Source organism: Excalfactoria chinensis, chromosome 8 (genome assembly GCF_039878825.1).
Source record: "Excalfactoria chinensis isolate bCotChi1 chromosome 8, bCotChi1.hap2, whole genome shotgun sequence".
NCBI classification, from domain to species: Eukaryota; Metazoa; Chordata; class Aves; order Galliformes; family Phasianidae; genus Excalfactoria; species Excalfactoria chinensis.
Genome location: NC_092832.1, coordinates 1,600,804 through 1,626,377, shown reverse-complemented (window position 1 = coordinate 1,626,377; position 25,574 = coordinate 1,600,804). Strand labels below are relative to the sequence as shown.

The 25,574-nt window shown below is 35.7% G+C and overlaps 1 pseudogene; it reads right to left on the bottom strand.

The window, feature by feature from the left end:
- Positions 1-3,642: 3,642 nt before the first annotated feature.
- On the bottom strand, positions 3,643-4,279 carry LOC140255586 (uncharacterized; annotated as a pseudogene).
- Positions 4,280-25,574: the final 21,295 nt, after the last annotated feature.

Here is a 25,574-nt window from a genome sequence, read left to right as displayed (position 1 = left end):
ACATGGCGTTCTGAGATGTGGAAATACAAGCTTTAAATTATACAGGCATGGAAATATCGAAACCATGACACAGTATAAATTATTTCCCTGTTCTCATCTGGTCATCTCCCTCCAGAGCACCACCATTCACTTATCTAGGCACATTATTTGACAGAATACTATTATTTTCCTAAAGTCTATTATTCTTCAATTGTGCCCTAAAAATAGAATACATAACCTTCATTAGAAGGCTTTGAAACTATTCCTGTGTAATTTTGCATTCACACAACATTGTATCTTCTGTGATCTATATGAATGAGAGAATTGGAATAGTGGTTAAAATCTCCACCATTTGGGCAAGAAATGGTGATATTTTGAAAACTGTTTTGTAGAAAAAATCATAAATGAAAGTGTCTCTTTTGTGACATACATGACACAGAATATACATTTCTAGATGTAATTTTATATAGAAATTATATATATATGTATCACATGCCTTTCTGTAATCATGTAATTTTTATCTTATAGTAATAATACACAATATGTATCTGTTTCTGTACACTACTGTAAACATAATGAGCCTATAACAGGTTTCTTCTCCCTCAGTTTATCAAGGACACTGAAAATTAAGAAGAAAGAGAATGAAAAAAACTCTAATTCACCCTGCAGTGAAAACCCTTAGCTTCACTGTTGTTGACCTATTTCAGCAAGTCCAGGAAATGGTACTTCCCTATTGCTCAAGAAGGAATATAAATCTTTCAGAGTACGCACTAAACATTTCACAGTATCACAGCAGATATTATATGTTACTGCAGTCTTTACAGACATGACTGAATTTAGCACTTGCTGTTTTTGTCTATGAAGTATCTACTGAATTTTGTAAACTAGACTTCAGTCTGTTCAGTATAGAATCATGTAACTAGTGTGCTAGAAACACTGAGTATAAAATCAAATCCATTTTGTGCATGTTAACCATAACGATCATAAAAATCACATTAGGAAGAAGAAAGTCTGAATTTCCTTCTTTTTGCTAACAATCTGAAAATCTAAGATTCGTGAATAAATTTTATGTAAAGTAGAATTGAAGTATATTAAGTAGTTCAAATGAATGATTCTGGAAACTCTATTTCTGAATACACAGAATCCGTTAGAAAATAAAGATCTTCCTTTGAAAACCCATGCCTCTTTGCCTGCAGTGATGAATTCTTTTCAGGTAGGGTAATCTTTTGTCCTACTGTCTTAATAGAGAAACATTTTCAGTTGTTTCCTTTTGTTTGCCTAATATTCATCCTCCAGCACTCTCAATTTTATTGGGAAGAAAAGCACCAACTCCACGTGATAGTGGGAACTCTGCATTTTCTGATTTTGCCAGCAGTTTTATATGGTAAGACCAGAGTAAGGTTTCTATTAGGTCAAACAAAAAAACTGTAGCCAGCATCTCATCTGTGCTATCAAGCTCTGTAATTTATTTAATAGAATTTTAACCCAAGTGGAGAAATGCACTTCAGAGCCCAGGAAAATTAGATTATTTTTGTGTTATCTAAAATATTTCAAGCCACATTCAGGTTGAAAAATTGCAAACAAGGAAAACAGTGCTATGAGAGAAAAAAAAAAATAGCCTCACATTAAGCATAATTTATGTTCACTTTTTACTCTTGACTTGAAGAGATGTAGCAAGCACAGAATTCTACTGTTAAAATCTTCTATTGTTCCTTCTCAACTTAGATTTCATAGGGTATCATACCTATACCTATGATTTTTTTTTTTTTTAGAATTATTATTATTTTTAAATAAAGGTATTTAATCCAGATAATGTATAGCCTATCAAAAGGAATGACTGGAAAATATGGTCTTTGTTAACGTTGTTGTGGGAAAACACAGCACAATCAGTGTTTTGCTGACAGCACAAATTCAACTGCTTAAATCTTTCAAGACAATAGTAAAACTTTCATTTTCAGCAGACATCTGAATAAAAGGCTAACATATTATACTGTTAAAATTGTAAAAGTAATTAAACATGAAGAATGGGAAAGATATGGTGTACCTCAACCCTTACACAAGGAGCCTGCTGATTGGTCCAAGGAGCCACATCCTAGAAACTGTCCTAGAAACAGAACCAGTTGAATCTGGAATACTTCCTTAAACTACACAAGGGTCAGAAGTACACTGTGAGGATGACATATGGCCTTCATCCCCACAACCACTGGGATGACCACTGGGAAACACAATGCTTGTGTAGAAACATTAGGGTGGAGTTCAGGGCATAAAATAGGAATGGAATATTGTACTGAATTTCTGTAGAAATACTACAAATACAAATGTATCCCTGCTATAAATAAGGATGTTTAGCTGCAGGTTAGGAAGGGGCTACCCCCTGAACCCAGCAGGCATGTGGCACTAAATAAACATACCTGCTTTATAACTACTTTGTGGTTATAGAGTTTGATTCCACAACTCAGTAGGTAGATTACAGTCCTTGCTTAAGAGAAAAACAGAACAACGGAGATTTGATGAGCTTTCTGCAGTTGAAATAGACTGATATGGCTGACAAAGTATCTGGAGGAGTGTGCCCACAGGATAGACAGTGGAACCACCTCTTCCAATAAGAAATCAACCCAGCTCACCCCTGGGAGCCTCACCCTGGCTTCGTATCTTTTTAGGGTCTCAGAGTCCTGCCCAAATAAACGCTGATGCATAAGGTATGTAAAAAAATGTTAAACCCACACTTAGCAGGGAATAAAAGCTAAGCAGGTACTGACAGCCTGTAGCTGTGCACGTGGGCCTTCTCCAGAATTAGGTGAAAATTAGAAGTGTTTGTTAAAAGCTTTTGTAGTTACATCTTTTAACCAGTTTCTCTGGATTTCCCTATAATTACTGAATCAACTTCTGGGACTGTGCTCCTTACCAACTCTTCTGCTGAGTGGTACCATTTGTACCTCATTTACAAACACTCATTGCTGGGCAGCCAATAAAGAGTCACAGTCCAACCTTTTAGGAGACTGTGCTGGTAGCACCTCCTGGGCCTGGATGGAAACGAAATGATCTGATGGAATGCAGAATATTTACCAAATGCTAGAGTTGTTCATAGCAACAGAGAAAAAGTAGAAAGCCAAGAAGCTATAAACATACAACAGGAAACTGAGGCAGATAGAATGCCAAACAGGATTACCTTATGAGTTCTTCTCATTACCTTATGAGTTCTTCATCACCACAGTCCTAAGCAAAACTACCAGACAAGAACATAAGATGGAAAAAAAAAAAAACCATCAACAAACACCACACATGAATAAACTTGGATTTATGAACATTACATTTTATTCTTTACACAAACAAGGAGGACGACACATTATGAAGTTGAACTAGGTCACTTAATTGCCAGCTAACCTCCACAGTACCATTCCAAGACTGGAAAAAAAAAAAAAAAAAAAAAAGCTTTTGTTGTTAACAGTGAAATGCCTACTGCAAACAGCTAACCACTGCACTTTGCTGTTGATGAAAGCTGAGCAACAAAGCAGAAAGCACTGCAGAAAAAGCAATTTATTTGCAAGATTTCTTAGATCTAGTAGCTAGATCATATCTAGCATTTGAGCAATACAATAAAGTTCTCTTTTGATGAAATGAGTTCCAACAGAAGTAGAAGGCTGTCCATTCAAAAACACATCCTCATGTCGAGAAATGTAGGGTTCTCAGAAGCATAAGTACCCAAATATCACCAGCTGTCAGCCACCTCACTTTGGACTGACTGGGCACCAATCCTACTGTCTCAGCAGCTACTTCACAGGTAGAGGGACCACGTACCTCACTAAGAGTAGAAATTGCTGCTCCCTCTGCTAGGAACTGAGCACGAGAAGCAGACCTTGGTAAATCTGTGTCCATAATGTAGAAGCCATGGTCATGAGGGTGACAAACAAAACGTTTTGTGCTGCCAATGTCCAAAACACTGAGAGGTCCACTCCTGGCCATACTTCTGTTCTGAAGAACGGTTCCTCAATCGCTATGAAGTCTCCATCATTGCCCCACCAAATGGACTGGAAGAGATCACTTTCAACAACTTTCCAGAGGTTTCTCAGAAAGGAGCAGGATGACAAGTCCTTGGCTTCGGCCGAGCACTTATCAGAAAGATCATGACATCATCGTTTAACAGACTTCCCCAGGAGAAAGTGGAGAAGTCTTTTCTTCTTGGAAAGGTCCTAAGGCAGCATCCCGAGCTACCACAGACTCGATGGGCAGCAGAAGCTGAGTCTGCCGAGTTGGTGTTTGGAACAGAAATACCTGATGTTTCTGATGAAGGTGTCTCCATTGGAATTCTTAATTTCACCTTGACAGAAATTCCTGTCCATAACTGTTCCCCCAGCCAACAAGGTTTGTCCTGCCACCAACAGGAGGAAGTACAGTAGCACAAGTGCTGCGGGGAGTGGGACCTCCACAAACATCACCAAGGTGATGTTTCACTGCATCACAGTAACATCACAGACCAGACAATGTTTGCTGGCAAACGGGGCATTGAGATACACATTAATTAAAGAAACAGGATCGAAGGTATTTGTGCTACCCAAACCAACAATGAAAAAGATGCATATATTTTCCCTGGGAGTATTATTTTAATAATGACTTAATTGGCTTTGTATATACACACACACAGACACATATATGCATATATCCATATAGGTATCAATATATGGTCTATCAGGTGTTTTCTGTGTTTGAACATAGGAAGTTAATGTAAGAAATATGAGTTTCATATGTTAAAGACATAGGAATTCCTCTGATCCCTTATTCAGTAGAGATTCATTTCAACTTCTCCTAAATAACCATACCTGCTTTATAACTACTTTGTTGTTATAGAATTGGATTCCATAACTGACAGCGTATGTCTCCACTTGCCAGTATATGCAGGTAATATATTTATGGTTTTTCAGGCTGGTCGAGCACAGGGAAAAATATTTCTAGCTTCCAAAATATTTAGTTTTATTGTCCTATTTCTTGTAAATCTCTTAGTATTTTCTTTCCTTTTTTTTTTTTTTTTTTTTTTTTAACAGATTTTGTTTATCTGAGGAACAATGAAACAGAGGTTATGAAGAGATAAATGGGAGAAGACTAATTCAGAGAAAATAGAGAGAGAAAGTTAGAAAATTCACATTAAGGGATATTGAATTTTTTTCCTTCCATTCTTCCTAAAATTATTCACCTATGCAAAGTTGCTGCCACACATTAACAAGATGTATTGCATATGTAAGTCTCCTGAGTGCCTCGATTTGTTGTTTCTTTTTTTAATAGTAGAAACGAACAATTGTAACAAACAAAATATGATCGTTGAAAAGTAATATAAGAGAAGTATAAAATCAAAGCATTTTCTCAATTTTATTATACAAGAAGAAAAGGTTCTCAGAGCTTTTCTGCTGTCAGGTCGCAATTCTGTACCCTCACTGTTGCTTTTGATATTACATGAATTCATACATTGCTGAACCCTTATTCAGTTTTAAAGGCACATATTTACATGTTCAAAATTGTAATTATGATCAATTTACTTGAAGAAAATTAATATCATGATAAAAGACAAGATTATCTCTATATCTACAGACAGAAAAGAAGAGAAAAAAAATCCTTCACCAATTAAATTCTTGATAACACTTGGATTGATTGCTTGATATCACTCAGTATTGATTGCTGAACATCAGCCAACTTGAGGGCATGCTGCTGGACTCCTCAGCTGAGACAGCATGCTTTAAAAGATTAAAATATGGCTGTGAGGCTCTTGGAATTTGGAAAATTGAAAGCAAAGTCTGTACTTTTTAAGTGGGGAAGAGGGCTAAGAAAAGTGCCACTTTCCAAGCTCACTGTTTCAGCTAAAAAGATCTTAATCTGACAGATCCACAGAGGGAAACATCAGTCGTAGCACAGAAATCTGTTCACCTTTTTCCCTGCATAAAAACCGAAAATAGGTCATTTTTTATGGACTCGGGGAAAAACTCCCCATCTCATGTACAATCAAAAAACACAGTGCTGTTACTCTTAGAGCAATTACAAATTCATCTAAACCAGTTTCCTGGTAACAGTGTTTTTATTTTTAATTTTAATTTTTATTTTTAGTGGCAGTAACTATTTCTTCGATATTTGGGATATTAAGGCAGTTATTGTTCACAGATCATTTAATAAGAAAAAAACTGTAGCTTCAATGCTACAATAATATTTTGTTCTTTGTTGTTCATTCTTACCATTATCATTTGAAAATAGATAACTCGCCTTAAATAAGTAACTTCCTGGTTTTCAGAAGTGTTATGAGAAATGCCAAATTCTGTTGTAACAGTAAACTGTTATCTGGGCTTCACCAGTGACTTCTAATAAAAGCCTGCTGTTTTAATTTTCCTGATTGCAAAAAGCAAGTTTTGTGTTTTCTGTCATCCTTCTGCAAAGTCATGCAACTGTGGCTTTATGGGCTGTCATACTACTACAGTGTAAATAGTTAAGCAGAACAAGGAAAGGAAAATCAGGTACCATCTCCAATACATCCTCAGGATACAATATGATTCACAAACACAAGAAATTGAATAATTAATCCTAAAGTGAACGTGAAGTGAAGCTTAAAGGTCAGCTGAGCTGATAGGCATGTTTTGCAGCATAACAGTTTTTGAAATTGTGTTGAACTTCTCCTGTACATGGCTGGAAATGCCAAGCATCTGCTTTCTGTTGGGCATCAGCATTAGTTTTTGAAGTTAGACAGATTAAGATCAGTCTTGCATGGAAAGGAGCAGTAAAGTGTAATCTCTGTGGGGAAAGAAACAAAATTGTTGAGCTGTCCTTTTTGTGGACATTTATTCCACTGCTAATAGTAAATTAAGTCTTTAAAAGTCAGACTATTGTTCTGCTCTTCTTAGATCAACACTAAGGAATACCTTTTGCTACTGCTAGTCCAGCATTCACCCACTAGGAAGGGGATCTGCAGGGAGTTAATAAGTACAGTTTGCCTTGCTGCTTGGCTTGAAAACATGCAAAGCAGTGCTCTTGCAAACCTTAAACCTCACATGAATATTACATTCCTGCTGGCTTCAGTGCCTTCACAGATTCCTCAAAATCAGTATCCGAAACTCACCTATCCAGAAGGACTTAAACAACCACACTGGTAATGTAACTTATCTAGTTTAGAAATTAAGTGCATTAGCCTCATAAAGTAGAAGTGTTTGAAAGTCTGAAGATAGAGAGATACATTTTATTTTTTTTCCACTGACAATAATACCACGTGGTTTGTCAACATTAAATTCCCTGGTAAATACATATATGTATAAAATAGAGGGTATTAAGCATTCTCGTAATGACAACAGTCATTTGAAATAGTCACACTGTAAAATATTAATATCTCAAGCTTGTTATGTGCTCTAATAAACACACAGAAAAATCAGACAGAAGGAACCATTAATTTTAAAACATGCACTCTACATGATAATAGAGAATTACAGAGAGACATTTCTCTATTCTGTTGTAAAATACTACCCCCAAATCAGAAAAACCTGAGGAAATATGACAGTTTTGACAGTATAGAGGTTGGAAATATATGTAGTAATTTTGATGAAGATACACTGCGTTTTAGTTTTATTCTCTGAAAATAATAATATATTCAAACTTTTAATTACAAGATATAACTCATTTCTTATTAAATAAGCAAAATCAACTCAGGAATCAAGTATCTGATATCATCAAAATAGGGTTACATTTTGTAGAACATTTTTACTGATTGAAAATATAATTATTTAAAGATTCAGTATTTTTTGACATTTGCTAAGACATCAGAATTACAATATTTAGCTGTTAAATTCCAACACTGTCCAATGTCATCCTGCAGAGTGCCAAGGATAGAGCCAAAGCTTTCATGCTTGAGACAATAAAGGATCTCATGTTCAGTCTCTCATAAATCCATCATTAAAAATTCTGTTTAAGTTATAAAATGCAATGCTAAGAAGTTTTCTTAATCAATTTCACTTAATTCATGCCATGTTTTACATCACATGATAAACTAACTGTCCTGCTATTGAGTCAGTAGTTTACTTTGGGAAGATGTTCTGTACTGTGAGAGTGGTGAGACACTGGACCAGGTTGTCCAGAAAGGTTGTGGATGTCCCCTCCATCGAAGCACTCAAGGTCAGGCTGGATGGGATGGTAAGCAGTCTGGTCTAGAGGGACGTGTCCCTCCCAGTAGCAGGGGGACTGGATCTAGGTGATCTTAAAGGGCCCTTTCAACCCAAACCATTCTATGATTCTGTGATCATATGTAGACAGGGCTGCCTCATTCAACAAGAGGAGTGATTGAGTTGGTACAACAGAAGGACAGGAAGCCATCCAAAGGAACCTGGACAGACTTGGGAAGTGGACCCATGTGGACTTAATGAGGTAAAATAAAGCCTAGTGTAAAGTGTTACACTTGGGTTGTGGCATTCCCAGGAATGTCTACAGATCGAGTTAAGACCCTTCAGGGGAGACTTCATTGCACCTTCCTACTGAAAGGGAACTTTTAAATTAAAGGGAGACCAAATTTTAATTGGGTAGACAATGATAGGACAAGGGGAAATGATTTAAAACTAAAAGGATGGGGGGGGAGGGGGGGGGAGATTTTGATTAGATATTAAGTAATATTAAGTAAGTAATAAAGAATATCTAATATTAGATATTAGATATTCTTTATTCAGAATGTGGTGTGGTGCTGGAATGCCTTGCCAGAAAAGGTGTGGATGTTCCATTACTGGCCAGGTTCAGGGGGCCCTGGGCGGACTATTCTAGTGGGTGGCAACCATCCATAGCAGAGGTTAGAACTAGTTGATTTTTAAGGTCCCTTTGAACTGAAGTCATTCTATGATTTCATGAAAACTGGGACAACCTTTGATTGTTTCCAGCTGAGTAAGACCTCTTTGGATTTCTGAGACCACTGAAAAAATATCTGAGAGAGCTATCACAGTGAAATCAGCCAGTTCTTTTATTACCCTTGATTGAATCCTATTGGCTCCCATAGGCTTATATGTTTCCAGCTGAAGCAGATCTGTCACAAGTTCAGGCTTGTGTGGAGGTTAATCTTTGCTACAGTCATGGTCCTCCAACCTGATGCTCTGAGGCATCCAGGGCTCATCATCTAGGAAAAGGCTGTGGATGATAAAACTCTATCTAGAGTTTAGGTAAAGCCTTTAAATCCGTCTCCTGTGGTATTTCCTTGGAGCAGCTGTCAGCCCATGACTCTAGGGTCATATCAGATGTACTCCTCTCTGAGTAAAAAATTACTTGATCCATGGGCCCAGAGAGTAGTGGTGAGTAGAGCTAAATCCTGCTGCTAGCTGATAATGAGTAGCGTTCCCCACAGGTCAGTACTGGGGCCAAATTTGATTAATATCTTTATTGATGATCTGGATGAGAGAACTGAGTGCACCCTCAGTAAGTCTGCAGATGATACCTAGCTGGGAGGAAGACTGAACTGCCTAAAGGCAGGAAGGCATTGCAGAGGTATCTGGACAGGCTGGATTGTGATGCTGAGGCCTAGGGCATGAGCTTCAACAAAACCAAGTTCCAGGTACAGCACTTAAGTCAAAACAACTCCATGTGTTGCTGCAGGCCTGGGGAAGAGTGGCTGGTGAGCTGTACAGCGGAAAAGGATCTTGAGATGTTAGCCATTACTACTACTCCTCTGTTAATAGGTCAACAACAAAACTTAGAAGAACATGAGTTCTCTCTCCTAAAATTCAAGTGGATCTTTTCTGTCTTCCTATCTATGAATATTTGCCTTAATAAGATAGCAATGTTTAATAGACTTCGAATGGTCAAAGAGGACAAAGTGAAAACACCTGGCATTATTGAGCTTCTCAGAAGGAGAAGAAATACTGTTGTGAAATTGAGTTACCTAAGATTAAAGTAACAGTGAAGAATAATTGCATAGAAAACTGAGGACAGACTCCTGCCTTTTCAACAGTCTCCACACCACACAGATCTGCCCAATTTTTCTTGTTTGGTTTTCAGTCCATTCTATTTATTTCTTATCCTAGCAGAGAAAGAAAGAGGTGTCTTGAAATTTTAGACAGTAACACTGCCAATATTCTTTGCAATTCAACAGCCAAAGTAACTGTTTTTAAGCAGAATAGTGATAAAGAATGCCATTTTATAAACAGCAATGCCAGAGATCCATGGACAACATGAGCTAATTCAGAAAAGAAAGAAAAAGTTTAAAAAAAAAAAAAAAAGGTCTCATTTTATTCTTTTTCTTCTCCATTTTCTGTATATTGCCTACCACAATTTAAAAAAAAAGTTTGTTCTGACTCAGTGGACTTTGAGTATAATGGTTTAAACTGCAGGAATCTCTCATGTATAGATATTGCAAATCATCTGCAATAAAGCAGTCTTTAATTCAGCCTCCAGAGCAAAAGATGAGTGAGTTTTTGTAATGTTATGGTTATGATAGTATAAAGCCTTATTGCATATTATATTCATTTTGCAGCTACTTGAGGTCAGCCTAATATTTCCCAGCTGGAAAATAATTACCTTGCACTGTTTCCCCATCTTGAGCTACATCCCTAAAATAAACACATGCCTACTGATTGCACGAATAGCATAGAGGAGCATACTTTACTCTCTGCAGTTGATACCTTCATTTCCCCTCCTTAATAGCGGAAAGACTGAAGATGAGATTACCCTTGTGCCCTTGATAGTCTTGCCCTTGTGCCTCCCTGTCTTTCATCGCTTTGCTTCTTCCATCTCCCCAGCCTTTGTACAGATCTTCTTGTGCTGGTGGCTGAGGCACCTGTCTAGGCACAGCATCTAGATGGCTCTTTTTACTTTCCCCAAAATCTCTCTCTCTCTCTCTCTCTCTTTTATTTTTTTTTTAATGAAACTGGAACTGAGTGAAACAAGCCACCTTATCCTGCAGTCCAGCTCTCCTTTCCACTGCCAGCTCGGTGGGGTTAAATTCGGGTTAATAATGGTGTGTGATCAGGGTCCAGTATGCAAATTTAAAAAGAAATACATATGTACTACTTCCAAGAAAATGTCTTGAATATAATAAATGCCCTTATCTTCTATCTGTAATACAAGTGCAATTAATTATTTCGTTTTCTTGTTACAGAATCCATCACAATCTTTTGCAATCAGTCTGCCTGAAATTTAGAAAAGACAAAGCTGGAGAAGCAAACGTGTCTGTTTTTCCTTTTTCTGTCATTCATGTAAGAGGTAAATCCTTTTAAAGGAAAGACAACAGTTTCTAAAAATATTTTTGTGGTTTTGTTTGGTTTTTTTTTCATTTTTCTCACTTGGATTCTCACTTCATTTTCCACCACTGTCCCTTTCCTTTCCTGCAGCTTGAGTTTCTGGACTTGTAGCTGTAGACTACCCTTTTAATCATTTAAAAGCAAGAAGGTTAGTGGCATATTTTATTTATTTCTTGTAATTTTCATATTTTTGTCTTGTAAAGGATATGATGTCACGTGTCATTTCAGCTATGTTTCAGAAAATGCTTTTCACAACAGTAGTACCACACTGCAATGTATTCAGCCTGACTTGATTTCAGATAGCATCTCTACTTATCACGTTGTCTTAACATGTGCTGTCAGATATAAAAATAGGAATATTAAAGAAAATTAAAGATATTTTGGGGAAGGATATTATGAATTTCAAATTTAGATTTAAACAACAACAGTAATAGGAGAAGAAGAAATTACAATCTTATTTCAGCCCTCTGAAAACCTGTTACTTATGAGGTAACATTAACTGGACCTTTATGACTAGTGTTGAGAGGATCGATCATCCATCAATAATATTAAGGCATACATAATTGATTTTGTTGGCTGGTAAAACCTCTTGTGTAAGACTTTGGAAAATTTTGCAAGAAATCATAAATATTTTCTGGTTATGTTTTATAGAGTACCCGAGAAACTTTGCTCTGTACATAAAACTGACCACAGAAACTCTGCTGGCAATAGGGCTGTGAACTTATTTCCAAATATCAGGAAGCAGAAAGTATATGAATTTATTCCAGACTGAAACTTAGTAAGAAATTCTATGTATAATTATTACCTAGTCAGATTTACCCTTTCTTAATTAAAAGGAGCAAGCCAAAAGTTGTTGAACAATAAACAGAGTGGATAAAATGTCAGTGTGGTTCCACATGGTACCAGCCAAGCATACATTACAGAGGTGATACCAATGCCCACGTTAATGAAAATGTAGGCAATATGTGTCTTTTGTCATGTTCTGTAGACAGACTTCAGGTACTGTTTCACATATTTAATATGAGAATACTGAGAAATGCCTCAATTTTTCTATAATGCTTTCGGTGCTTTTGTATTTAATTCTTCAGAGATACTGTGAAGAGGAATATTAATTTTGAACAATACTGAAATTGATTTTTAAAAATCGCCATCTTTTTCTCAATCTAATTAATGAAATGAGCAAATGATCAAATTATAAGTAACCACTCATTTTGAACTGAAGTGTCTTCAGTGCAAATTCTGAAAAGATCAACCCCCCTTTTTTTTCCAAATCCAAACATATACTAAGATCAGTTAAAGCATTGTGTACTAACACTTGGTACACGTGACCATGCAGATGATCTGTGTTGACTTGAATGCTTCTCTTAGGTACGTAACTCCTTGATTTTACCAGACAATGGCATTCCCTGGTGTAAATTACAGATAAGAGAACTCCAATGACTGTTTAGATAAAACACACCAACAGCAAACAAACAAACAAACAAAACCTCACAATCCATCAACAAAAAAGGTAAAATACTTTGAGTTGAAACTGGAATAGTTGTACTTTTTTTCTAATGAGCCACATGTTTTCAATATTTTTCTTCACTTTTTACTTTAAGGTTTGAAAATGGCTTCCCTAACAAACGAGAAGCATGTCCTAGATCAGAATTATTAACTGTTTCATAGCAAACTTCACCTTATCCTAGAGCCTTTTTTCCCTCCCTGCTTTCCAATACGTACATTTGATTACTCATTTGAACAGATTTCATCTAATATAATAAGTGTTTTATATATGTTTGACTTTTGTAGCTTCAGTCCAATGAAAACTGGAGTCTCTGGATTCAAAATACACCAAACAAAATTATACACTTAGAATAATCTGATTTATCTTAAATAATATGAGGCCATGTTTTATAGTTCACATTTATACTTAGAAGAATTTTTCTTTCCAGTGAAATAAGCACAGGTAAAGATAAAAACTAGATACCCTGAAGCATCACAATTTTTTTAGTACTTAATTTCTCCAGTCCACTTTAGTAGCTCATCACTGCTATGAAAAAGTTAATTACAATTCCAGTAGAATTCGTTGTAACATATTTTAAAACTAAATGGACAGTACTGTATTTTAGAAGCGTTACGTGAAATTCAGCATTTATAATTCTGCAGATGGCAATAAACTTTTAACCTACAACAATATCAGCAGATATAATTAATCTGGTTTTAAGTTTTCACAGGCTGTTCCAAGGGATTAGTTTGTGATGCTTTGAATGTATCTTACTTAAAGTTCCTTGTATGGACTCAGGGATCTATATGCAAATTCATCAATGGAAGTGTAATAAAATTTTTAAAAACAAACAAAATAGCTCAAAATTGAATAGTAAAACTCTAAATAAATGAGAACTCCCAAATTCGTAGTGCTTCAAGCAGGTGTGTAATAATTGCACTGGCAATATTTGTGCCTTTTTAATAATCTTTATGAGATTATCCATGTTCTTAAAATTAATATACTCACAGAACTTGAAAAGACTCATGCTAATCACCTCAAGGCAGAGAAATTAACATCTCTTTATTAATACAAAAATTCGGTTTGCATTTCCACCTTCCTTGAAACTCGTGCAATGTAATCCGTTGCAATGCATGATATGCAAAGAAAACTCTACTTCTCTGAATCAGATTAGTTGACTAAGTAGAAATCTACAAGACACAAAGAAAAAAAACACATGAAATACTTTTTGCATCCATTAATATGTGATTAAACAGTGGCACTGAAACAAATTATTTCCCCATTTAAAACTTTGAAAAGCCTCTATGAAGTGTGAATTCTTATGTGGAAATGTATGCAAAACATTCTCAAAGAGAAAATAGAGGGATAAGATGCCTTGTATGTATCCCTTTGAGGAATTAAAAAGTGCATATTCCTTATTAACTTATAGGAACATGTGCCGAGTCTCTCATTCTGTATTTATAATGTCATATATGCACATACATAAATATATATAAAATAAACCATTTATATCTATTATTTCCCTAAAAATAGTAAAAACATTGATGGTCACCTTGACAGTACCAATCAAGTAGAAGGAGTATTAATTCATTAGGGCTAGTCCTTAGAAGATGAAAGAAGTATCTTATTTTTAGTTTAATAAGAACATAATAGTAAACTGATAAAGAGAAATATTTTGAAAGATGGTATTTATTTTGGCTGCAGGAGAATGACACTGTGGCATTTAAGATGAAAGCTGAAGGAAGAGTAAAAATTTAACTTTTAGATGAGGGGAAAAGTTGCAGTTAAACTCACTAATCAGAGAACTGTCAGCAGAAATCAACATGATATCTCTTATAGAATTATTACAAAGAAAACCAGATTCTAAAATCAAATTAACATTGATTAAAAATTGAGAAACTTTGATTCATCACTTTGATTGTGATGAAAAAAGGAATTTATTCTTCACCACAGAGCACATACACCAAATATTCATTATAAATATTTTTCAATTGCTAAGCTATTTATTTTGCCATAGATAGCAGGCAGCCTCTCAGTCAGAACAAGAGAATCTCTGACTTTCCTCCTAAGTTCAGAATTTTATTTATTTATTTATTTATTTTATTATTATTATTATTTTTTTTGTAATTCCAAGAACATTGCTCTTGGCACTGAGGAATCCATAACTGGACATTTTCTCACAGTTATAAGAAAACTTACTCATGGCAAACTGGAAAACAGAACTCTAAAATAAATGTAAGCTACCAAGCGCTCTCACTTCATTCCCAATAGGGAAAAATGTGGGCAGAGATCTGAAACAGTACAGCTACTTTACTACTTCTAATTTATAAATCATTATTGAGGTGCAATACAATGTATTATTTAAGGCTTTTTTTTTTTACATCTTCACTTGTACAGTTATTTTAGATAGATTCATACCTGTTGGCATGTGGATAAGCCATTATGCTAATTAGGAAAGAAAGTATCAATGTTTTAGTTCATTTTTGAACTAATCTATTTAACTAACAATATGGCAAAATCAAAAAACCTTCAATTAAACAACACGTGGGCAAGATGGCAACATTTTTTACTGATACTTCTGTATATATCAAAATGCTAAGATATGTACTTCCACAGAAGACAAATTTTCTTTTAGAATATCCCCAGTTTAAAACATGACTAACATGATATTTTTTGTTGTGTTTTCTTTTGTGTTGCTCTTTAAGTTGTAGATTTCTCCCGTAACTTACATTCTTACTGGCTGTATTTGAAGTTGCACCAGTCTTCATTTAAATCATTACTTCTTAGCTGGGACATGCATAGGAGCTAGTGCATAAATGTAATCTGTAATATTAAGTATATGACAATAGCAAGGTTCCTGAAGCAATGTATGGAAATTCTGCAAATATTTTATCTTTACTGAATGTGTTTTTCAGAAAAAAAAAAAAACAAACAAGCAAACAAACAAACAACAACAAAAAAAAAACACTAATGCAGAATGAAAAGTGGAACTGGCACAGTTCTTGGCTCCACAGAAATACTTCCACAGAAGCACTTCCACTTATTCTGATTTCCTTCAACCCCTGGTAACCCAGTAAAAATTATAGGAATATTTCTTTGTTAGGAGTGTGCTTCTGCAGTAAGGTAGCAGGCAAAGGAATATATGGGGGGCAGGAGAAAAGATAGGCTTGAAAACAGCACACAACTGCACTCAAAACATCATTGCTGACACAGAAATTCTGTTAGTCAGAAGACCAATCATAACCTGGGCTGCATCAAAATAGGGGTGACGAGCAAAAAGGGGGAGGTGATTGTAGAGCTATGCTCTTATGAGGCCCCATCAGAAGTACTGCGTTCAGTCCTGGGCTCCCAGTACAAGAAGGATGTAGGGTTGTTGGAGTGGGCTCAGAGAAGGGCCACAAAGATTCTCAGAGGGAGGGAGCACCTCTTCTATGAAGAAATGATGGGAGAGCTGTGCTTATTCATCTTGGAGAAGAGAGTGCTGCAGTGAGAACTCATTGAAGTTTTCCAGTACTTGAAAGGACCTTATAAAGAAGAGGAAGAACAACTTTTTACAAATCTTTTAGTGATAGCAGAAGAAGGAATGGCTTTAAACTAGAAGTGGGGAGATTTAGGTTAGATGTCAGGAGGAAATTCTTTACACAGAGGCCAGTGAGGCCCTGGCACAGGCTGCCTGGAGAAGCTGTGGAAGCCCCATTCCTGGAGGTGCTCAATGCCAGCTTGTTTGAGGCCCTTGACTGTTGGATCTGGTTGGTGGCAACCAGCCCATGGCAGGGGGTTGGAACTAGATAATCTTTAAGGTTCCCTCCAACCTAAGCCACTCCATGACTGTATGATCGATATCATTTGATTTAAGAAAATGTGGTACATTGTCAAATATTCGAAATATTAACTTTCCTGAAAATCACTCACCTTGGGAGAAAGCGCAATCAATACTTTCTTGAGTTCAGGTAAATCACCTGTGACTTTTCAAGCTGATAGATGCCATTACTTTCAATAAGTGATTGCGGGTTTGTTGTTCATTCGTGGTCTTGAATTTATTTACCAGAATAGAAAAGAAAATCTTGCTTCCATGGCATGTTCAGACTCTTTCCTACTCTTGACTGAATCGTCACAGCTTGATTTTGACCCTTCTGAAATATTAGCTTAAACATCTAGTCCCTGAAGACTTTGAACTTATAGGTGCAAGCAAGTTCAGCCTCCACTAAGTACTCTACATTTCTCCTGGTATATTACCACCAAGAAGGATATAATCACTGTAATTCCTTCAGAGACAGTGAAGGAGATCAAACACTATTTCTTCCTGCAATAACTCAGCAAATCCTTTGAAGCTTAGAGAGGTCACAGTTACATGTGCGCCAAGGTCAGTACCAATGCCATATTAGAGCTCTGGATCAAGGATTATCCTTGTCAAAGAATGTGAAGGGAACATCTTATTGCAAGGGAACTTATCCTTTCTTACTGAAGGGGAAATTGTATCTACCTTTCAGAAATATACTAATGTCTGTAGCACAATATTACTACTAGTCATCTGTAGAAGTATATTTGTATAGTGCCTAGTACTTAGTGTGCAACAGAGCTTTGTCTAGATTGGGTTCAATTCTGAAGTCTAGATTTATTCTCCAGCAGTGATGTACTGTACAATGGCATTATAGAAGCCCATTTTCAACATAAATTTAAGACACAGATTTACTAGATTTTTTACCCAGCTCTGCAAATAACTTCTGGGGAAATGCATTTAGATTTATTGAAATAAATTTATTTGCTTCCTCCCTGAGCTCTGTGAGTTATGTTCAAGGTTGTGGTCTCATGTGCAAATGCTCAGAGTCTACGTGTGTCTTTCTGATTGTTTTCAGAGCATCTGTACTCAGATACCTCAAGCACTTCTGATGCTAAAATATAGGAAATGAAAAGAAAATCATGCGCTACTAGCACACTAGATAGGGTTGACTTTAGCTTGTTAGAGCAGGTGAACTGCCTCTACCTTCTGCGTGTAGCTAGAAGACACTTATTTTGAGAACTGCTTTGCAGCTGTAACTAAGTATTCTTGCTTTCTGCGAATGACCTTACTTATCCTGATATGTGATGCTCTATTGTCACCTACTCTCATATGCATGGCCGTGGGACAAAGGGGTAGAGCACATATTGTTCTGGCTGGATGCCACCAGTAACTGTTGGGGAGAGCCCAAGGGCAGGCACTCTACCGACCTGCTGCCACAGGTAAGGTGAGCACCTCTCCATTAAACTCATTATAGAACCTCATACTTTCTTCAGGATCAGTAGACCTTATGCAGAAGCTCTGATGCTTCAGCATTACAAGAATCTGGATATGGACTAGTCTCATGCAGTGATTTTCTCCAATTCCCCACATGCCCCAGCGAAGCAAAGCAGATTTCATGAATACTTCTGCTTCTGCTTTTTATCCCTTTATATTACAGCACGGTATCTTGGCTTCTAATTGAGGGACTGGAGAAACATGAATGTGAGAGATCCAAACATGTAAATTAATATTCCAAAGACTGTGACTACACCTGATAATTTTTTTTCTATTATTATTATTATTATTTTACTTTCTAATATGCTTAGATATCTATTTATTTATTTTTGTCTTGGGAACAGAAGAAGGAAGGGGCAAAAGCAGATATTTCACTGAGCAGAGAAGAACCAGGACTAGGAAAACAGGCCCCTGAACTTGATCATCTTTTCTTTCAACAGAAAATGTGTAATCAAGGTCAGAAATTGCTCTCTATATTCCTGACATGGAAAAGAATCAACTGCATGTAACTATTTCCTCCTCTTTTGACAGAACAAAAGCTATTATCACACCTGGCTGGATGTAACCCAAATAATAAAGTAAGAATTTTTCTCTATTTTAAGAATTTTATAAGTATTGTGTATTACATATATTAACATACATTTTGCATTCGGGCTGTGCTCCCACACTACTCAAACCCTTACCATCATCCTATTATCTCATTTATAACTTTGAATAAATAAGATGCCTGCATGTGATAATAGAATGTACCTAAATGCAATTTCCTAGTTCCAATTATTTTCGTCATAGTACATAAGATAAAAGTTCTCTCTTGGTGTATTCCTTGTTAGCTTCCCTTATGAAATTCCTTGTTAGCTTCCCTTAAGAAATGATGCATTCACTTTAAGTAATACGTCTTCTTTATGTCACTGGAAATTGCAGAATCCATAGGAACACCTGAGTGAGGGATTTGTTTAACAGGTTTTCTTGATGTATGTTGCATACTACTTGGCCCATCAATAGAATGTAGTTCCTACCACTTGATACAGAAGATCTACATCAGTGAAAGAACAAGACTAGGAACTAAGTCTGATTGGCATTGATGGTCTTGGCAGCAGTACAAAATGTCCTGCTGAATAAAAGAAAGACATATCATTTTCAATACTTTATTACTGTAAGTGTATGCGATGCATGTTGATACTGAATCTGCACCACCACCCTTATATTTATAGTGGACTTTTTCCCAAAAAGCAGATCTGAATGCCCATGAAATTCTGGTGCCTAAGGATGAAGACCGCCTTTTCACTATGTAAGATTTTTTTTAGCAAATTCATGCCATTTACTCTCTCATCTTCAGAAAGACAAAAAAAAAAAAAGAAAAAAGATTTGTATCATTCCTACATTCTTTCAGAATCATGTGTCAGGCATTTATTCTTACTATCCCCACTACTACATGATTTGTCCAACTATATTTCCTGTTTGCATATGTAATAGAATTCCATGCTTTATCTATTGGATTGCATTTGTGGAGTCTTCCTCTTTGGAGATCTTAAAAAGCCACCTGGATGAGGTCCAGGGCAACCTGCTCAGAGTGAGCAGTAAGACTGCATCAGATGGCCTCCAGTAGTTCCTGCCAACCTTGACTATACTGTGGGTATACAGTAGATGATTTTCACAGATGACTCAGATAAGCAGATGAAAAGATTCATTATCAGATAATTAAGTGCTAAGGTACATGGTAACTATTATTAATTCCATGGAGAAATTAAACAACTAAGGATGCTGGGGAGCTAGAAACTGATAAACTGAATACAAACACCAATGAAACAAAATATTAGTTAGAATTAAGATTTATGTGGGAAAGCTTGTGGGTATGTGATCATTGAGCTTTATCAAAGTTTATATAATTTTTAAAATAAAAAGTATTTTTTATTTACCTATTCACACCAACTTTCCAGTATGATACTATTCCGTTAGTGCTGCAGATTTTCAGTATTGGTTGAGGTACATAAACTTTGAAATACTGCTCTTAATTTTGTCATTGTTGTTGTTGTTAATTGTAGATATTATTTCTGTTTTAAAATGAAGAGTTTGCTTTCCTATCTTGCCATTCTTTTTATTTCCAAGTTTATCCCATGACTATTGTTGTTCAGTCCACAGTGCATGCTTTCAATGTGCTTCATTATTCCAGAAGGTGTTACTGAACAACAGCTTTTGAAACTTATCATGTTTAAGGAGAGCTTAGTTAGCTTCAAAAATGTCACTTTCCAGAATAAATAGGATAAAAAGGGAATACTATCAGTAAGAATTTTCCACTTAATTCTAAATAATATACATTTCCACAGAGAATTTTTTAGCAGTGGGAGGTATGAAGTTTCTAGGCTCCTGAAAGGAACTTAGAAGCACCTGTATGCTTCCACCTAACTGCCTTGCTGTTTTGAGGTTGTCATGCTACTCTCCTGTACATTTACTTCCTATTACATAAAAATAATTGCTCTTTCACTGCAAGTCTTTTTTTATTTTTCCTTCATTTACGTAAAGTGCAATATTTCCACATGCTTTTTATTCTTATGCCCTTCATTTGACACACAAGAGCGCACCATATCATCCTGCAGTAGGAATTCACCTTAACATTCTTTACCAAAGTCTCTAATTGTAGTTCAGTGCTTTTCATGTATGAAGGAGGGAAAGAAAAATGACTTCTTCATTGCATTATCAAAACATCTATTCTAGTGAAATATTTTACTTATTTTTTTATACTTTTTTCCTGAAAATAAAAGAATAAATTTACCTAAATTTTAAATAAATTTACCTGAAATTTACCTGTTTACAACAGTTTGGATCAAGTTTGAGCAGAACTGAATGGAGCAATAGGCAACACTTTGCCTGTTAGCTATAGAAATTTTAGCATCTTCAAAATCCTAACCTGGAAGCTCACCAAGACTTTAAAAGCAATGATTTTGAGGGGAAAAAATATATATATATATTTATTATACATATATGTATATGTATATGTGTGTATATTTTTCCTTGTTAAAAGTAGCTTTTGACTTGTTTAGGAAATTTTGGGGAGCAGAAAGTGGTTGCATGAGATACTACTATTTATACAAATTTCTATTTAACAAAGTTATCCTCAGCATTTTTTTATTATTCTTATTATATTTTCCAGGGAGAGATTCTCCAGGGCTTTTCTCCCTTTATATTAGAGAACTTCTTGATAGTGTAATATTTTTATCTGGGTTGAGAGACTTTTTATGCATATGTTCAGTATTTCAGCACATATACTGTAAATTTAGGAGTGCATAATTTACCTCAAACCAAAGAGGCTGATAGCACTTTTATGGATAATACATTATGTGCGACATCTGCCAGGCTCCTTACCATCACACCACACTTCTCCACAACAGTTTACGAGGAGAAATAAAGAAATTTTAGTGTTGGAAAAGATACCCAGAGTAAGAGAATGTAATTATCTCACTGGGGATTTAGCTAGGACAGGAGGCCAAAACACTCCTATCAATGTGCCAGATTGTCTTTAACAACTACACGAGGCCAGATCTGCAATATGCTATTCTGAAAGACTAACGTTTTGTTGGAAAGTCTGAGCCAAGTGAAATGCCAAGACAAAATTGAGGTGCTCTCTGTGGTTTCTCAATACACAGTTCAATAAACACTACGTTAAGATCCTCCATGTTGCCTGCAGGATGCATATATTGCTGCAGAATGAAAACACATAGACGTGGTAAAAGCAAAGAGAAAATAAGATGGATATCTTTCACCACAATCAGTCCTCAGAAGATAGCAGGGATATATTTGACTTTGCGAGCTTGCACCCACACTACGCTCAGCATTAGCCTATGGAAGAGTCTTTGATATATGTTAATTACAGACAAAATGTTTAATGGAATTACAGAATTGCTTATTGTAAATGTTTATGCCACACTGGATTAGATCCCAAGGACTTGCAGTTATTCAACATTCATGCAACATTTACCTGAAAATACATTAGCTGATGAAGTTCAGAAAGCAGAAGCAGTACAACAACTTCAAGTATTCGATGCCTGTCCATGTCCCAGACCAACATGGATATCAGGAACTGTTATCACCTGGACAACTTTTGACATCTTTTCTTTCAATTGTCAATTCAGGCAGTTCTGTTCTAAGGGGAAAAAAATAACAGTTCATTTAAGCAATATATTTGGCTACTTTACTGAGGAAGATTTTAATATACTAATATATAAAACAGTTTTGAGTTAAAGGAGAGAAGATTTAGGTTGGATATCTTGGAAATTCTTTGCTATAAGAGTGGTGAGGTGCTGGAACAGCCCAGAGAGGCTGTGTATGCCCCGTACCTGGAGGCATTCAAGGCCAGATTGGATGGGGCCCTGGGCAGCCTGGGCTGGTATTAAATGTGGAAGTTGGTGGCCCTGCCTGTGGTGGGGGGATTGAAGCTTGATGATCCTTGGGTCCCTTCCAGCACAAGACATTCTATGATTCTATGATAAAAAATTGTGGCATGGAAGCCAGTTTTTTTCCCTCATCTAATTGCACAGAAACTAGGAAGGATAAAGCAGTAATCAAATGGATTTGTGTGCAGTATTTTTTTTCAGTCTGTTTCAGAGTTCAGCACACAGAGTGGTAACTGTTGAGATTGCAAATGGTTGGACATATTTTGGAGGAAAAAAAAAAAAAGAAGTATATTAATTCTGAAGTGGCCCATAGTCTCACTTTTTGATATTTTAATGTTATGTACCTGGAGTATGGAAGAACTCATAGTTTGATTCAGATGAGTCAAAATGGGATACAGCTATGAATATCTATTAATTAAAATTGATTTTTCCCATCCATTGATTTTTCTCCATACATTACTTCTCTTTGGTACTAATAATTCCAACTGTCCTACATCCACGATCTTTCTTATTTTATAGATTTAAATACATGTATCCTATACATCACCATTTCATACTTACAAATTAATGCACTAATATTACATTTATTATTATATTAATACATTATTATTATATTAATTATATTAATGTATTGATATAAGTGAAAAGCTTTACTAACAGTGATGCATTTAGATGGCACTCATGCACCTAAACAATAAAGCTTTTTAAATTCCACATAAAATAGTAGATTTTATAATGCTGAGGGCTCTGAATATTGGTGAACCACAGGAGAGATCTTTGCTCTCATTGTGAATAACTGAGTTTTATTTTTGCTCCTTGACAGAGAAAATATGTAGACAAAGCTGGCATGGGAGTTGCCAACAGCATTTGTCCCACAGTGGTAGGATGTTACATTGATCTAACACTGGTATGAGAAAAAAAGATGTAAAGTCCAACCAAACTTTTTTTTGTTTTATATAAGCATGTATTATAATAATTCTGGGTAAGTATTTAGATGTTTTTTGTTTTGTTTTGTTTTTGTTTTTGTTTTTTAATTGCCTTTTAAGAATAGTATTTTTATTATTTTTATTTGCAAATACTTCTTGCTATATGATAGCACTCTGCCTCTGGTGTGGTCAAATGCAATGAATAACTTTTCATGCCCTTACCTCAAATTAAGTGATTCAGAAATGGAACTTATCACTAGCTGATGGTTTGTTTACTTATCGTTTCTTCTTTTGTTATTTCAAACCTGTATTGTTGAAAGAGTTTACTCTTTTATACCTTTGACTGAGAGCTTGCAGAAGGACACAGACGGTCTAACAAGTCCAGACGAGTCCTGGGCAAGGGAGGGAGAGGGAATCAGCTGCAGATGGATGGCTGTGAAGTGCTCTTTTGTGTGGGCTTATCTCCAGGAAGATGGCCATCTCAGGGGGTGCCGCACATGGCTCTTACCCAAGCACCCAGCCGTGTCACGAACGGGGCAATATTACTTATAGCAAGGAAAGTGAGAAAGTGAAACAAACAAACAAAAAAAGACATTTCCATATTTATTTATTTTTTTCTTAGGTTGAATCTACATTAACTGATTTATTTATACCCTTTTCTCATCCTAGCTCTTTCCAGCCTTTAATTAGCTCAGTTTAGCCAGCAATCTCAAGATAGGTCACAAGCTTAATAAAATAAAAACACGGGAAAAGGCTTCATAGAAATTCATAAGTTGCTGATATTCTTTGGAATAACACATACATTATATGTTCTGGATGATGCTCTACACATTCAACCATATTTAGTTGACTAAAACTAATTGTGCTAGATATAATTAGCTTCAAGATAACCACTCGTTCAGCTTCCTGGATTGCTCACCAAAGAAAAGAATAGCTCCTGGATGCTGATTACTCAGATTAATGGCTTTAAAGACAGAAAAATATCACATAGGGTGAACCAGGAAATTCTTAATTTTAATGTTCCTGAACTACTCTGAACGGCTCAAAATGAAATAAAGAAGAAAAGAAAAAAGGAAGTATTTTTAAAATGTACCAAATGACAACTTCGTTTAGTCACTGAAGATGCTGTAAGGTATTCAACATTTTATACCAGTACTTTCAGTAGAAGTTAAGGGTGCGTCCACGTCTGAGAAAAAGAACCTCTCCTTCTAGTCTGCTAAAGGAAAGTTTTATGATTCGTTTTGTGCTAAGAAGGCCATAATAACAAACAGTATGTAAACTCACTGGTGAGTTTTCAATAGATAGATAAATAAATTGGGATATAGTAAGATCTTTAAATAAAATCCCAGTCTAAAACTGAAAATAGATCTATGTGAAACAATTAAAGCAGGCACTGCATATCTTCTGATTAAGTAAGAAACTCATACAAGAGTGGAACACAAACCTGCAGTGCTGGTACCAGTAGGAAAGTGGAATAGGTTTTGAATCATAGCGATGTACTTTGTGTATGTACACTTAAAATCCCTTATCACATAGGTAACCTTCCTTTGGCTTTATAGTAATACCAAGAGGGGATATTTATTTAGATTTTTACTCTTTTAAAAATTTTGATAAAATAGTTATGGTGCAAGAGGAACACTAAAAGAGCGAGTTACTAAAAAGATGTTGGCTTAGGCATCAAAGCAAAAATGAATCTATAACTTGGAGCTTTGCCTGTGCATATTTATCCTTCTTATTTAGTATAAGATATTTTATCCCAAAGGCAAAGGTATTTCTATTATTCTTCAAGCTGACATAACATTTACTGAATGGAATTTAGAGGTTTGAACCGTGGAAATACAGCACAGTGGCAGCTGAAGAGATGAATCATTCAGTCAACACCAAAAAGGATTATACTTTCACTATAGACTTCTGACACATTTCTTTGTGAAATCAATATACAACACAGGATCATCCCTGGATGATTATATCATCACAGAGATTGGGAAAAATGACGCATTGTTTTTTATATATATATATATAAACATATATATATATATATATAAATAATATATATATATAATCTTTAGATTATTTACTTAGATTTCCTTTTTGACAGGAACAAAATTCCTAGCTAAAGTTTACTTGTTAGTTCTTTGAGAATCTTCTGCCATAAATAGAAGTGAATATTACATGTGACAATACAGATCTGTGGTACAAAAGTGTTTGAAAACTGCCTCGATGAGTATAATATTATTGTTGAATAAAATGGACGTGACATAATTTCTTACAGAAATTACAGCTGTTTCT